This window comes from Amia ocellicauda (genome assembly GCF_036373705.1).
Source record: "Amia ocellicauda isolate fAmiCal2 chromosome 11 unlocalized genomic scaffold, fAmiCal2.hap1 SUPER_11_unloc_4, whole genome shotgun sequence".
Taxonomy (NCBI): Eukaryota; Metazoa; Chordata; class Actinopteri; order Amiiformes; family Amiidae; genus Amia; species Amia ocellicauda.
In genome coordinates this window covers 161,206-171,405 of record NW_027102662.1, presented here as the reverse complement: position 1 = coordinate 171,405, position 10,200 = coordinate 161,206, and the positions used below count along the sequence as shown (strand labels likewise).

Genomic DNA, 10,200 nt, shown 5'->3' with positions numbered 1-10,200 from the left:
GCAGCGACGAAGAATTCGACATCTACGCCACTGATTCAGACTCTGACCTGAACTAAGGGACTTTGAACATGGGGAATGTTCTGGACTGCTTCTGCAACTGGTTCTGTCATCAACACTCTGCAGCTAACCTGAGAGCGCTATTACACCATGTGCTTGACAGAAAAGTAGCCAACGCGAGCCTTTTCTCTACAGATTTAACCATCGATGAGGATCAACTTTCAAACCTGGAAAAGTGAATGGCTGCTGTAACAAAGACCGGGGGGTACGAACACTGGGATGAAGGGCTCAAGGGGGCCAAGAATGATATTAGGCCATTTCATCAACATCTGTATGACCTTTTACTGAGCATGTTTAATACACCTCTGTTTAATTTTAAAATAGGTCATAATGTTGTTTTATTTACATATGTAACTGAGGTGTGTGCCTACAAGATAAAGAAACAGGTATATTTGTTGATATAGATCAAGTAACCAATCATCTGATTTCATTTTGTCTGGACCGTAGAAAAAATTGTTGTGTATGTTATACTTTTCTCAAATGTCTTAAAAGGGGTATCTGCTCTCCTGAAGTTGAATAAAAAACCTTGTATAAAAACTTTGCGCATAGTGTGGGTCTGTGTGGTTATTTGACAGAATGACTCGGCAAGCTCCCCAAATGCAGGAACTATACTACAACCCAGCCAAGATTGGGGGTTTGGCGGGTAAGAAGGGTTTTTAAAGAGGACTCGCTGAGGCCGGAGTGAAGGTTAATGATGTGGTTGTTTCAGAATGGTTACGGGAACAAGACGCCTATACCTAACATAAACCTCTCAGGATTAACTTTAAAAGAAACCGCGTATATGCAACTGACATAGACTCACAATGGCAAATGGATCTAGTCGATATGTCAAATTTATCAAAACATAACAATGGTCACAAATTGATGTTGATGTGTATCGATGTGTTATCAAAATATGCCTGGGCTCGCATTCTACATAATAAAACAGGTCGGGCGGTGACAAGGGCCTTTGAGGATATATTGTCCCAGGGTCGATGTCCTAAAAAACTGCAGACTGATAAAGGAAAAGAGTTTCTCAACAGAGAATTTCAGAATCTACTGAAGAGACACAAAATACATCATTTCACCACCGGTAATGAGCTTAGGGCATCGGTAGTGGAGAGGTTTAACCGCACCATAAAGACCAAAATGTGGAGATATTTTACAGCGGTCAACACGTTCAAGTATTTTGATAAAGTTCAGGATTTTATCGATGCTTACAACCAAGGGTATCACACCAGTATTAAAATGAAGCCTAAAGATGTTGATCAAAGTAATTCTTTTAAGGTCTATAAAAAATTATACGGACCATTTATTAAGAAGGGAAAAACTACTTATAAGTTCAACATCGGTGATGTGGTTCGCGTTTCAAAGCTAAGGAGTACTTTTGCCAAAGGTTATGAAGAAACATTTTCTGACGAATATTTTACAGTTACCGAACAGTTGGCTAGAGACCCACCCGTGTACCGGTTAAAAGACTATGACGGGGAGGATATAGAAGGAACGTTTTACGAAGCCGAGTTACAAAAAATTATTGTGGGTAAAGACAGTGTATACAGAGTTGAAAAGATATTAGCTGAAAAAACCCAGAACCGGAAAAAATATGTGTTGATGAAATGGCTTGGATGGCCTGAAAAGTTCAATAGTTGGGTCCCGGAACAACAGGTTTGCGATATTCAATCCTTATAACAACTTGCCCGCGGGTGTGTTGTGGGCATTACTTTCGATACTCAAGATGGAATCAGGAGGCTTCTACGTGACTCTACCCAGTAACGCCTCTCTCGATATATACCCTAAAAATGAAATATCCAGTTACACGGTACAATTTGGAAAATCTATAGATCTAAGGGGGTCGTGGGAAGTGGGGTTGGCGGAAATACAGTATCCTTACACTTGGGCTGTTTTACAAGATAAGGATGCCACCTTCGCCATTTTTGATGATGTTAAAAAGAGTCAATGGACATTCACGATACAAGGAGGTTATTATGACAATGTGGATAAAATATTAGATGAGATGCATAAACAGTTCTCAGAAGGCACCCCCAACATCAAGCTATATTACAACCCTATTAAAAACAGAGTGTACAAGGTGTCAAAACCAGGTATTAGCATTCAAACCAGCGGCCAACTGGGGCGTATATTTGGGATCTATTCTGACACAGAGAGCAGGTTCTCAGAAGTGGTGGGGCGGCTTTTACACTCTTTATGTGTATACGGATATCATAACCCACCAGAGGGTCGGGGATAGTTATGTCCCCCTTTTGAGAAATGTACTTATTAAAGGTAAAAGCAATGACATGGTCACAATTACTTATGACAAGCCACACTACGTACCAGTCTCAAAGACCCAATTTGACAACATCACGATCGAAGTAAAATCGGATCAGAATATCAACGTACCCTTCCGCTTCAGTAAAGTTATTGTCAAACTACATTTTCGACCCCTGAAACAGTTTGTACATTATTAAAATGGCTACCTCGAGGGGTTATGTAGATCCTAGCGCCTATGTGGATTATTACAAGATGCAAGCCGGGAACGGCTTGCCCGGTTTTGTAGGAGCCCCCACAATGTATGGCGCCGGTCTAGGAGGACTCTTTCATGGTCTCTTTAGAATGGCCGTACCCCTGCTTAAGAGAGGCTTTGCTATAGCCAGACCCCACTTGAAATCAGCGGCTAAAAATATTGTTAGTGACGTGTTCACCAATGTTATGAACCGGGCAGCTAGCCATGAGCATCAGGAGGGTTCGGGTCTCATGGTAATGGCGAGGAGGGGGGGTAAAAGAAGAAACAGCATGTGTCCACCAGGGCGACGAAGATCCGTGGCTAACAAAAAACGAAGAATCTCTCATTCTCCAACATATCGTGGAAACACTCGGAGAAGGAAGCAGCACAAGAAAAAACCTGCAAAAAGAAAGTCTCAAAGAAAGAAAAATAGAGCCTCAGGATACATCTTTTAAACATGTCTTTTGTCAACAGTCTATCGGAAGAATGCGTCAAATCAGAACTGGATCTGTTTACAGTTCCATACACTCAAACGAGTATAGATAAGATCATATATGTAGAGATTCCCCCTCTTTCTGCAATTTCAGACACGGCCCCTCTGGAGTTTTTTATAGCTGGCAATGGCGAGGATTATATTGATTTGAATAACACATTTATTTTAATGAACTGTAAAGTGACTGATTAGGATGGCGATGCAATCGAGAAGACGGCCAACGCTGGGGTCATCAATTAATCAATTACCCGGTGGCCACCATGTTTTCACAGGTGGATGTGACCCTGGGAGATCGGCTCATTAGTCAAAGCAGCAATACTTACCCCTATAGAGTCATGATGGAGTGTATCCTTAATTATAGTGAGGAGACCCTAAGCAAACAGTTCAGCCCCGGCCTTCTCTTCAAAGACATCCCGGAAGCTATGGACGACAAGGATCCAGAGGGACTCAACAAGGGTTTGCAAAAAAGATCGGCCTCTTCAACAGAAGGGAGGACCTTTGAGCTAATGGGGCATATCCATGCAGACATATTTTTCCAAGAAAAACTCATGCTCAACGGGGTAGACATTAAAATTAAAATGATCCGTAGTAAAAGTGCTTTTTGTCTGATGACCCCTGATACGGAAAAATATAAACTGACCATATTATCGGCCTCGCTGTTTGTGAAATAAGTGTCCGTCTCCCCGGCGGTTAAACTAGGACACGCGCTGGCGTTAGTGACGGCAAACGCCAAGTACCCGATCGAAAGAGTCTATATGAAAGTCCACAGTATCCCCGCAGGGACACGGGTGATGAACCAGGAAAATCTGTTTCTAGGACAGCTCCCAAAACAGGTTATTATAGGTCTCGTGGATAATGATGCATTTACCGGGGTTTACAACAAGAACACCTTTAACTTTAAACATTATAACGCGGAATTTATAGCATTGTACGTCGATGGTGTGCAGGTTCCATCCAGACCTTTTCAACCTGACTTTGAAAACGGCAATGCGGTTCGTGAATATTACAGTCTAGTACTGGCTACGGGTCGCCATCTCAAGGATCAAACTCTGCTGATCGATCGCCGGGAATACTGCAGCGGTTACACCCTGTATGGTTTCAACCTGACCCCTGACGAAGAGTGTGGACAACATATTTCACTGATGAAGACGGGCAATATGCGTTTGGAGATGCGTTTCAAGCAGCCTCTACCACACACTGTAAATATGGTCGTGTATGCTGTGTTTGACAACATTATTGAGGTGAATCAGAGGAGAAACGTTCCGTATGATTATTATTAAAATGAACACCAGAGAGCTCAACCACATCATGAATGCCCTGGCCGGCTCACGGAAACTGTTTCAAGGAGTCTACGCCTGCGATCAGCTGCCTAAATTTAAGATCAAGAATTTACCTGCAATGTACATAATCAACACACACCCTAAAAATATGCCCGGAGAACATTGGCTGGCTATTTATCTAAGGGAGGACCACCGTGGTGAATTTTTTGATTCCTATGCAAACCCCCCGGATTTCAGACCTTTCCCTCGGAAGATCAATAACTTTCTGCTCAACAACTGTCAAGAAACCATTTACAGCGGTCGTCAAGTACAAAGTCTTCAGACCTTCACTTGTGGTCAGCACTGTGTGCACTAGCACGCATGCACCGCGGGTTGTTTCCGCCCGGTTTCGAACCAGGGACCTTTCGCGTGTGAGGCGAACGTGATAGCCACTACACTACGGAAACCGACCTGTCCTGGTGTTTCGAATGGCTCCCATCGAAGCCGGCTGGTAAAACGCGCACAGGCGTTTCCCGTGGGCCAGCCTGTGAGATAAAGGTTTCTACACTCACCTAAAGGATTATTAGGAACACCTGTTCAATAACCAACCAATCATATGGCAGTTGCTTCAATGCATTTAGGGGTGTGGTCCTGGTCAAGACAATCTCCTGAACTCCAAACTGAAAGTCTGAATGGGAAAGAAAGGTGATTTAAGCAATTTTGAGCGTGGCATGGTTGTTGGTGCCAGACGGGCTGGTCTGAGTATTTCACAATCTGCTCAGTTACTGGGATTTTCACGCACAACCATTTCTAGGGTTTACAAAGAATGGTGTGAAAAGGGAAAAACATCCAGTATGCGGCAGTCCTGTGGGCGAAAATGCCTTGTTGATGCTAGAGGTCAGAGGAGAATGGGCCGACTGATTCAAGCTGATAGAAGAGCAACTTTGACTGAAATAACCACTCGTTACAACCGAGGTATGCAGCAAAGCATTTGTGAAGCCACAACACGTACAACCTTGAGGCGGATGGGCTACAACAGCAGAAGACCCCACCGGGTACCACTCATCTCCACTACAAATAGGAAAAAGAGGCTACAATTTGCACAAACTCACCAAAATTGGACAGTTGTTGCCTGGTCTGATGAGTCTCGATTTCTGTTGAGACATTCAGATGGTAGAGTCAGAATTTGACGTAAACAGAATGAGAACATGGATCCATCATGCCTTGTTACCACTGTGCAGGCTGGTGGTGGTGGTGTAATGGTGTGGGGGATGTTTTCTTGGCACACTTTAGGCTCCTTAGTGCCAATTGGGCATCGTTTAAATGCCACGGCCTACCTGAGCATTGTTTCTGACCATGTCCATCCCTTTATGACCACCATGTACCCATCCTCTGATGGCTACTTCCAGCAGGATAATGCACCATGTCACAAAGGTTGAATCATTTCAAATTGGTTTCTTGAACATGACAATGAGTTCACTGTACTAAACTGGCCCCCACAGTCACCAGATCTCAACCCAATAGAGCATCTTTGGGATGTGGTGGAACGGGAGCTTCGTGCCCTGGATGTGCATCCCACAAATCTCCATCAACTGCAAGATGCTATCCTATCAATATGGGCCAACATTTCTAAAGAATGCTTTCAGCACCTTGTTGAATCAATGCCACGTAGAATTAAGTCAGTTCTGAAGGCGAAAGGGTGTCAAACATAGTATTAGTATGGTGTTCCTAATAATCCTTTAGGTGAGTGTATTTTCACTGACCTATTTTGCATTGCTCAAGGACACATCAGGACACTTTGGAAACTCTTTCAAAGGAAGAACGCCCTGAGCTATGACAAGACTTACACTTACCCCAACAAGGTGATGCTCAATGGCTTGTTCAAACAGCTGCTGCTCGTCTTGTGCCACCATCAGACAATCACAGAGCTATTGTGCCTTCTACACCTTACGGTAGCTTTACTTTAACAATAATAATGACGGCGACCACGACGACAAAAAGAAAAACAAGAACAACAACAACAACAACAAGAACAATAACATCATCATCAGATTTTAATTAAAAGTGGCTACACCAGCGTTTACAATTTCAACCTGTCGACGGACGGACGCTCTGAGTCCAACAATTTCGGGAACTCCAATGAAGAAAAGCCACCTACCGCCTCTGGGGAACCACGAGGGCAAGCAGGACGAAAAGGGCCGGCCCACAGCAGGCTCTTTCCGCCCGGTTTCAAACCGGGGACCTTTCGTGCGTTAGGCGAACGTGATAGCCACTACACTATGGAAACCAACCCGTCCTGGTGTTTCGAATAACTCCTATCGAAGCCGGCTGGTAAAACGCACACAGGCGTTTCCCGTGGGCCAGCCTGTGAGATAAAGGTTTCTATTTTCACTGACCTATTTTGCATTGCTCAAGGGCACATCAGGACACTTTGGAAACTCTTTCAAAGGAAGAACGCCCTGAGCAATGACAAGACTTACACTTACCCCAACAAGGTGATGCTCAATGGCTTGTTCAAACAGCTGCTGCTCGTCTTGTGCCACCATCAGACAATCACAGAGCTATTGTGCCTTCTGCACCTTACGGTAGCAACAAATCTAACTACTGCTTTACTTTAACATTAATAATGACGGCGACTACGACGACAACAAGAACAACAACAACAACAACAACATCAACAAGAACAACAACAACATCATCATCATCATCATCAGATTTTAATTAAAAGTGGCTACACCAGCGTTTACAATTTCAACCTGTCGACGGACGGACGCTCTGAGAGCACCGATTTCGGGCACTCCAATGAAGAAAAGCTACCCACCGCCTCCGGGGAACCACGAGGGCAAACAGGACGAAAAGGGCCGGCCCACAGCAGGCTGTTTCCGCCCGGTTTCGAACCGGGGACCTTTCGCGTGTTAGGCGAACGTGATAACCGCTACACTACGGAAACTGACACCGCCACGTCTTGCTTCAAACGGTTACCGTTGAAGCCTGCTGGTAAAACGGGCTCAGGCATTTCAGGTCGGCTAGACTGTGAGATGGCGTCTGAAGTGCCGCGAAAGGATGCCATTTTCACAGACCTGTTTGGCATTGCTAAAGGGCACATCAGGACACTTCGGAAACTCTTTCAAAGGCAGGACGCCCTGCGCTCTGACAGTGCCTGCACTTAGCCCAACAAGGTGATGCTGAATGGCTTGTTCAAACGGCTGGTGGTCTTCCGTCACCACCAGACTATCAGAGCTATACTGCGCCTTCAACTACATAAGAGTAGATAGTAGGGTTTTTTGGGCGCGGCCTATTTTGTTATGACGTATGCCCTAAGCTTATTAATATTCCTACGTCATAATTGGGGGGCGTGATTTTAGGTAGAGTTATTTCCTTAATTATTCCTACGTCATATCCGTCAGAAAGTGTACACCCATAAAACCCTGAACATCAAGGCCACCCATAAATACCCCCACCCCTCTGAAGGCAACGCCCCGAAACTCTCCTCTCTATTTAAGAACCCGCGCTGCTTTTAGGCAATACCTCTTTAATTCTCAGCATCAGAAACATCCCGCTTCTTCAACATGTCCAGCGACATCAACATGAAACCCCGCAAGAAACAATCCCGGGCAAGGGTTCCTGTACTCACCAATTTGAAGATTGAACGCTCCTGGGTGTTGTTCTGGGGGGCTCGACGGGGTTACCGCTTTAAAAGGGATCCCAGCTATGTTGGAGTGGAGCTTTTTGCTTTGGGAGAGAAGGAGGGTACGTTGGAACCTTTTGAGACGGTAATTGAATACTCTTATGAGGACTGGTTGAAGGTGATGGCCTGGAGAGATCTGGGGCTTGTGGATAAGACTCTAGAAGGCTTGCAAGAGGGTCCAAGAGAATGCGAAATGGAGTCTCCGACTCAGGGTTTTGAAAGGTGTGAATGGGAAAGCTTGCAGAACTACGGTAGAGTGGTGAAGAGTCTATCTCTAACTACAGATCGTAAGGTTTTGTTTAGCAGTACCCTGATTACAAACCCTATTGAAGGGGGTGTGGAGGATCCAGAAAAACAGGTTACGGAAATTATGTTTGACGCCGTGGACTGGCCGTTCTTGAAAGAGGTCATAAACTGTATAAATGATGGTTTTGACATCTTGACCAAATGTTCGCAACTGGATTTGGTTAGAAGGAGAATATGCTGGATTATGGATTATATATCCCCCTTGAATGACGACGACGATGATAAAACAGACGACGTGTGGGGTTTTGGAGGGGGGTCTGACGGCTCAGGGGCTACTCTCTTCTAAGAGGGCGGTGTGTCGTGACGTAGTGAAGAGATAGGATAAAAGGCGCAACAATTCAATCATGGTTTAAAATTAAAGAGAATGTCTTACCTGAAAGCTGCGGACGTCGACAGGCTCTACAGGCCTCTTCAAACCCGGGATCACCCCTGGTTCTATTCCCCAGATTTTGTATACACTCTGGAACCCTTTGACTGCGGTTACTCTCCAAGACCTCAGACCCTGGACTGCTTCTGCAACTGGTTCTGTCATCAACACTCTGCAGCTAACCTGAGAGCGCTATTACACCATGTGCTTGACAGAAAAGTAGCCAACGCGAGCCTTTTCTCTACAGATTTAACCATCGATGAGGATCAACTTTCAAACCTGGAAAAGTTAATGGCTGCTGTAACAAAGACCGGGGGGTACGAACACTGGGATGAAGCGCTCAAGGGGGCCAAGAATGATATTAGGCCATTTCATCAACATCTGTATGACCTTTTACTGAGCATGTTTAATACACCTCTGTTTACTTTTAAAATAGGTCATATTGTTGTTTTATTTACATATGTAACTGAGGTGTGTGCCTACAAGATAAAGAAACAGGTATATTTGTTGATATAGATCAAGTAACCAATCATCTGATTTCTTTTTGTCTGGACCGTAGAAAAAATTGTTGTGTATGTTATACTTTTCTCAAATGTCTAAAAAGGGGTATCTGCTCTCCTGAAGTTGAATAAAAAACCTTGTATAAAAACTTTGCGCATAGTGTGGGTCTGTGTGGTTATTTGACAGAATGACTCGGCAAGCTCCCCAAATGCAGGAACTATACTACAACCCAGCCAAGATTGGGGGTTTGGCGGGTAAGAAGGGTTTTCAAAGAGGACTCGCTGAGGCCGGAGTGAAGGTTAATGATGTGGTTGTTTCAGAATGGTTACGGGAACAAGACGCCTATACCTTACATAAACCTCTCAGGATTAACTTTAAAAGAAACCGCGTATATGCAACTGACATAGACTCACAATGGCAAATGGATCTAGTCGATATGTCAAATTTATCAAAACATAACAATGGTCACAAATTGATGTTGATGTGTATCGATGTGTTATCAAAATATGCCTGGGCTCGCATTCTACATAATAAAACAGGTCGGGCGGTGACAAGGGCCTTTGAGGATATATTGTCCCAGGGTCGATGTCCTAAAAAACTGCAGACTGATAAAGGAAAAGAGTTTCTCAACAGAGAATTTCAGAATCTACTGAAGAGACACAAAATACATCATTTCACCACCGGTAATGAGCTTAAGGCATCGGTAGTGGAGAGGTTTAACCGCACCATAAAGACCAAAATGTGGAGATATTTTACAGCGGTCAACACGTTCAAGTATTTTGATAAAGTTCAGGATTTTATCGATACTTACAACCAAGGGTATCACACCAGTATTAAAATGAAGCCTATAGATGTGGATCAAAGTAATTCTTTTAAGGTCTATAAAAAATTATACGGACCATTTATTAAGAAGGGAAAAACTACTTATAAGTTCAACATCTGTGATGTGGTTCGCGTTTCAAAGCTAAGGAGTACTTTTACAGTTACCAAACAGTTGGCTAGAGACCCCCCCGTGTACCGGTTAAAAGACTATGACGGGGAGAATAT

The 10,200-nt window shown here is 44.1% G+C and overlaps 2 non-coding genes across 2 annotated transcripts; both read right to left on the bottom strand.

The window, feature by feature from the left end:
• Nucleotides 1-4,685: 4,685 nt before the first annotated feature.
• trnav-cac (transfer RNA valine (anticodon CAC)) lies at nucleotides 4,686-4,758 on the bottom strand. The gene has a single exon. It is a non-coding gene; the product is annotated as a tRNA-Val (tRNA).
• Nucleotides 4,759-7,168: 2,410 nt separating this feature from the next.
• Nucleotides 7,169-7,241, bottom strand: trnav-aac (transfer RNA valine (anticodon AAC)). The gene has a single exon. It is a non-coding gene; the product is annotated as a tRNA-Val (tRNA).
• Nucleotides 7,242-10,200: the final 2,959 nt, after the last annotated feature.